Genomic DNA, 6,000 nt, shown 5'->3' with positions numbered 1-6,000 from the left:
AGACAAATATACATGTATATTAATTTATATATATGTATATATGCACACAAACCTGCCATAACTAAATCACAAATGCGCTAATAATTAGCTGAATATACAAGATCATGAATGTCAATGTCAATGTCAACATCTTCAAAAGGAGGCTTTCTAACTATCTCCTTCAAATCCCAATGTGAAACATATCCATTCCCAATATTTTCACATGCACTCACTAGATTTTCCTTAATGTAGTCATCACAAAAACATGTTTTCTCTCTTACTTTAATTACTAGAGGTTTATGGTTTCCTGTAGTCATCACTTGATGTAAACTTCTAATTCCAGGAATCGTTTGACAATTGTAAGGATTAGATCGATCTATATCTGTTACAAATACAAAAAATAATTATGATATTTCAAAATAAATATTTAATTAAAAAGTCAACTTGATTTGAAAAATGCATTAAAAATAAATATAACTTAGTTCACCTTTCACCTCCCGAAAGTAACACTTATTGTATTCAGTATCTCGAGTAGCAAAATGAACTTTGCACCATTCAACAATTTGATTTGCACTCTTTATCATATTCCTTGTATGTACATACAATATGCATGTATATATAAAATTTAAAATATATGCTAATAGAGTATTAAACATGCACATTTTTAAAATGCATATATTTACTTGCAAGTGCATGTTGTTGAAGTGCATATTTTATACATACTCCTGCGCCATCATGCTCCCCTTTTCCATGTCCACTTTCAAAGAAATTCTGTAAAAAACTAACATTGGTTCTAGCATGTTGCATTGCTAACCAATTAAATGCTTTTGCAGATTTGAATTGTCCTGTGAACATGAAACATGATAAGTATATACAATTATCTATGTACATATATCAAATAGAAATAGACTTGTCCAAATAAATGTAAGTTAAAATAAAGTTACATAAATGTGTAACTATTTTGTGTATACTAACTTGCACATCCATCAGACCAAATCCAGTGCTCTGAAACATTTATTCCACGATTTTTGAGATCTTCAGAGAACATTGCAAAACAATGAGCCACATAACTCCTGTCATGAATTCTATCATCACTAATATAGAAATGAACCTCTTTGATGATAATGTGTTCATTTTCATCCAATCTTTATATCTGATCCACCTCAAATTGTGCATGTCTATAGGTCACTTGCACAAATATTGCAACTTGTTCAGAATGATAATATTGGCTTTGGAGCTCTATATGAGGTGTAAATGTATAATTCTCAAAAAAATCTACAACTGAAAGCATACGACCAGGTGAAAAACAATTTTTGGAATCATGAAACTATTTAGCTTGCCATCGTGCACCATGACAATGTTGGATATGTAGATATATCAATGGACGGAACTTGACCATGAACTCATCATAATGCAATTCACTTTCCTTCAATACAATTTTTCTGGATTCATCTCCTCTATTATTTTGGTATGTCTCATATTCATATCTCATCCATGAAACTGGTGTGGATTCATTAATATTCTCAACTTGCATAATTTCAAAAAAATTGTGTAAATTTGCACAATCTTCACACTGGTTTTTGATGCATTGCACTTTGAATTCATTTGAATCTTCTAATTTATCACATAATATGGACCTCACAAATTGTGTTGTACTACTAGGGATGACCAAATTAGGATCAACTACTACCATAACTTTTTTAAATGATTGCAAGTGTAGACCAAATTCAACATGATTTCTACAACAACAAGTTTCACGCATCTTATTTATGCGTACAAAGGAAGGACGTAAACTCTCAAACATTCTCTGACATATTTTGACATTTGAAAATTCTTGTTTGAATGCTTCAAATAATTCACTTTGAGTTATATCTATGAAATGTTTTGGATGTTCAATTTTGGCCACTGTTTCTTGATCTTTAATTTGTATAGTATCACACCTGTTGGAAGAAACATGAGAATGTGTGGTCCAAAATTCAATAACTTGTCTTTTTACTTCTTCAGAAATCCTATCTTTTCGAGGAACTCTACAAATATTCACCCAGTTATTCTCAATGTTATCATCTAGCATATTTTTCCTCTTGATGTATCTCTAGACAACTCTTCTCGATATATGTAGTACATCAAAAATTGCATGTACCTATTTTCTATGTGTCAATTTTCTACTAGATATAGTAGTCATCAATGCTCTACATGCATTACTCAAATCACCTCCTCGAGTTGTGTTGTCAATTTTGTTATAAGCATTTTGCAATTTTTCAACTATTGTTTTATTAATATTATGGGCATGGCTTTTCCTATTATCAACACCAAACAACTCTAAAATAGGTCTCATATCTTTTCTCCTAAATAACTTGACAAACAATTGTGTCTGTCCAAATATATTTTTATCCTTGAAATACTCATCCCACATGTTCTGACAATGCTTTCTAATAGTGTTATCATTTATCATATTTTTAGATGGAATTTGGTTTAAAAGTAGTTCTTCATCCAAATCCATCAAATTTTTTATTCTTTCTAATTTGTCTCTATCAATAGAACTGCCAATTTCTTCCTCTTCTTTACTTTCATTTTCTTTATGAATCTCATCCTATTCAGGAATTTCAGTAGGTTGGTTTTGATTATGTTTTGTATGGCCTTTCATTTTGTCATCCCTTTTTCTATTATATTTCCTTGATCTTTTCCTTTTACTACCCATTGAATATTTCAATCTATAAAAACAAAAATAAATAAATTTAGATTTCATTAAATATCAGCTAATGGTTCAATATATAATACATAAAAATAAAAATAATTAGATGAGAAAAAAAAACACCTTCAAAATATTTGATCCTTTTCAATATTGATTAAATCCCCAGAATAGTTGTTGAAAATTTCTTCAAAATTGATTGTCTATTGAAAACCCTCTTCCAATTTTCGTTGTCCCTGTATATTTAATTTTTTTAAAAAGAAAAAAAAAATTATATCAAACAGTAACATTAATTGCTAGCGGTTTATTCTGCTGACAGGGGTTTCAGCTGAAACAGTTTTAGCTGGAACGGTTTCGGTCGAAATAATTACGGCCAAAATAGTCTATGTGGCATCCTATGTGGCAGCCAAACAAGCAAAAATTAGAACTTCTGTAAACATCTCACTTCGAAGGCCAATTTGACCTACTAAATTGAAGTTTTTTTAAAAATTAAAAATATACTTTTGTAGTTCTTAGAGTCACGATTATGATCATATAATTTTTTTAAAATTTTGATTATGAATAATATGTTATAATTTGAAAATATTACAAGTAGGTATCTTAAGATTCAGGAAGATGTCTATTCAAAAATAAGAAAAAAATAGTACATCATGTTAAAAAATTTTTAAAAAATTATGCTACACTAGAGGAGAGAGTCTTCTTCAAGAATATGTAATTTTTAAAAAAAAATATGTAGATTTGATGGAAAAAATTTGACGGGAGAAAAAAATTGTCAACTTCTAATAACTTTGACTTTGACCAATTATAACTTCAAAAATATTAGCTGAATTTCAATTTTGCTTTTCTGGTGGACTAGGTATACATGTTAGCTCTAACATATTCGAAAATCAAACCAAAATATGAACATTTGCATATATTTGTTTGGTGGGAAAAAAATTCTATATTTTTAGTATTTTAAAAAAATTTAAAAATACACTTCAAAAATTCAAAAATAAATAAAATTTTCACTCAACTTTAAAACAAAAAAATTATAGACATAAACTTCATCCAATTTTACACATTTCATTAGTTTACATCATCTTCAAATTCTAAGCACAAATGTCACTTTTATTTCTTTAAAGTTGAAGACTTTAAATTATGATATCACTTCTCCTTTATAAAAGGTGACACGGGTTTGTGCTTTTACCCATTAATTTTATATATATATATATATATATATATAGTAGTTGATAATAAAACATTAGTTACATTTTACAAAACATTAACATAGTATAGATTAACAACAAACCTATTGGTTACATTTTACAAACCTATTAGTTACATTTTAGAAAACATTAACATAGTAAACCTTGATGTACTAAATAGCATACATGTGCATTTTTTTATTCACATACATGAGCTAGATATACTAAATAACATGTGCATATTTTTAGTTACATTCAACTTTGTACATATTTATATACATACATGTTTTAAATTAAATTTAACTTTCAATTTTATATGTACTTATATATGTATATCTTAACTCTGCATTTATAAATATGTAGATCTTTGCATATATCATTATGGCATCCAAAACTGGTGGAGCACCTACATCCTCAGGGAAGGCTAGTGTTCATGGAGAGGATCCTAGTGCTGAGTTAGGCACAACACGTAGACCAACATCATCTACTGAGGAGAGACATCATTTATTTACAAATACTATTGCTAGATTATCTCGTGCTCTTGAGTATCTTGATTCTACATTGTTAGCTTCTACCACTCTCCCTAATTGGGAGAAGTTTGTTTCTATTAGAGATGAGTTGTGACAAATGATTGAGATGATCTTTAGGTACAACCCATTTGATGATATTTGTATTGAGACATTTTACTCTTCCCTTTCTCACAGTATCTATGAAGTATACATAGATTGATGGTCAGGTCTACAACGCTATGGTGAAGACCATGTTTTCCTTTTATATAGATAGGGCTAGGGTTAGAGGTTGTTTAGTGACAAAGTGTATAGATTAGCTAGTCACTCCATTTATATATCCTTGGTGGTTAGCCACACATCATAGGTGGCTACAGAAGGATGAGTTTCCCCTTTATTTCTACAAACAATTGTTTGTAGAATTTAATTTACATTAGGATGTTGACTATACAGATTTCTTAGGTTATGTTGGATAGGGCTGAGGTTGACTGTCAGCCAAGAGATTTAGACCTGCAGACACACCTATGCCCATTAATAAACAGGCAATGCTGGGTCCAAACCTTTTGATTGTGTTGAGAGGTCCACAGATGACTACTACAGGTTTGAGTGTTCCTGATGATACAGATAGGACTCAAATATATTCTAGCATTGCCACAATTGTCACATAGTCATAGGAGATATCTTCAGATAGATGTGGTAGATACATGTTACGATCTCATGGTCCCATTTCGACAGGTGCATCTTCTAGCATAGGAGTTGATGATCTATATGAGATGGTAGATCTACTATTGCCACTAGAGGTTTCAACAATATTAGATATGGATGCATTGCATTGTATGACATCTTATTTAGTATCTAATCTTCTTGGAGCATATCAGGCATTGTCGATGGTCACGAGGATTCCTCTTTGTGACATTGGTGGATACATCAGCCATATTTTGTCATGTACAGCAGGACCACAACCCTCACAAAGACAAGAGGATATCCCTGCACATTCTATAGCACCTGCTCCTACAGAGGGCCATACAACTCCTGTCCCCATAACACCTATCCCTACACCTACTTGGGATCCTATAACACCTACTCCTTCTCCTACTCTTGCTCTTGCATAGCCTAGCCTTAAAGCACCTACATTCCGTGATTCAGAGATCACTCTATCACTATATGAATCAGATATCAATCACATTGGCAGAGCATTACATGATGCTACGATAAATATTGTAAATTTATATATGATTATATTTATTTGTTGCTATAATTTACACATACATATTCTTGAGTGATTCAATTTAACTTGTGTAAATGTACATGTGTGTTCTATAGGGTCTTAGTGATAGTCTGTTGCATTTTGGAGATCTTAAGACCCTGACATATCCTCCACGACATGAGTCACAAGTATGTTATGTGTTTTTTATTATATATTTGATGGATATATATATTTTACACAGATGATATTTATATACATCCATGTATACACATGAATATGTATAATTTTATAATTTTACAAATTTGTTTCATTTGACACAAGGCGCAAATCTAGATCATAGAGCCTTTTGGGGTCAAGGATCAGGGGGGTGATGTGATTGATGTTAGTTTACACATGTGTCTATTTCATTGATGTTACCAGATATTATATATATAT

Source organism: Cupressus sempervirens, chromosome 1, assembly GCF_028749045.1.
Source record: "Cupressus sempervirens isolate cs-2001-9-10 chromosome 1, ASM2874904v1, whole genome shotgun sequence".
Taxonomy (NCBI): Eukaryota; Viridiplantae; Streptophyta; class Pinopsida; order Cupressales; family Cupressaceae; genus Cupressus; species Cupressus sempervirens.
The sequence above is the reverse complement of the archived record's forward strand: the minus strand, read 5'-3'. Positions refer to the sequence as shown.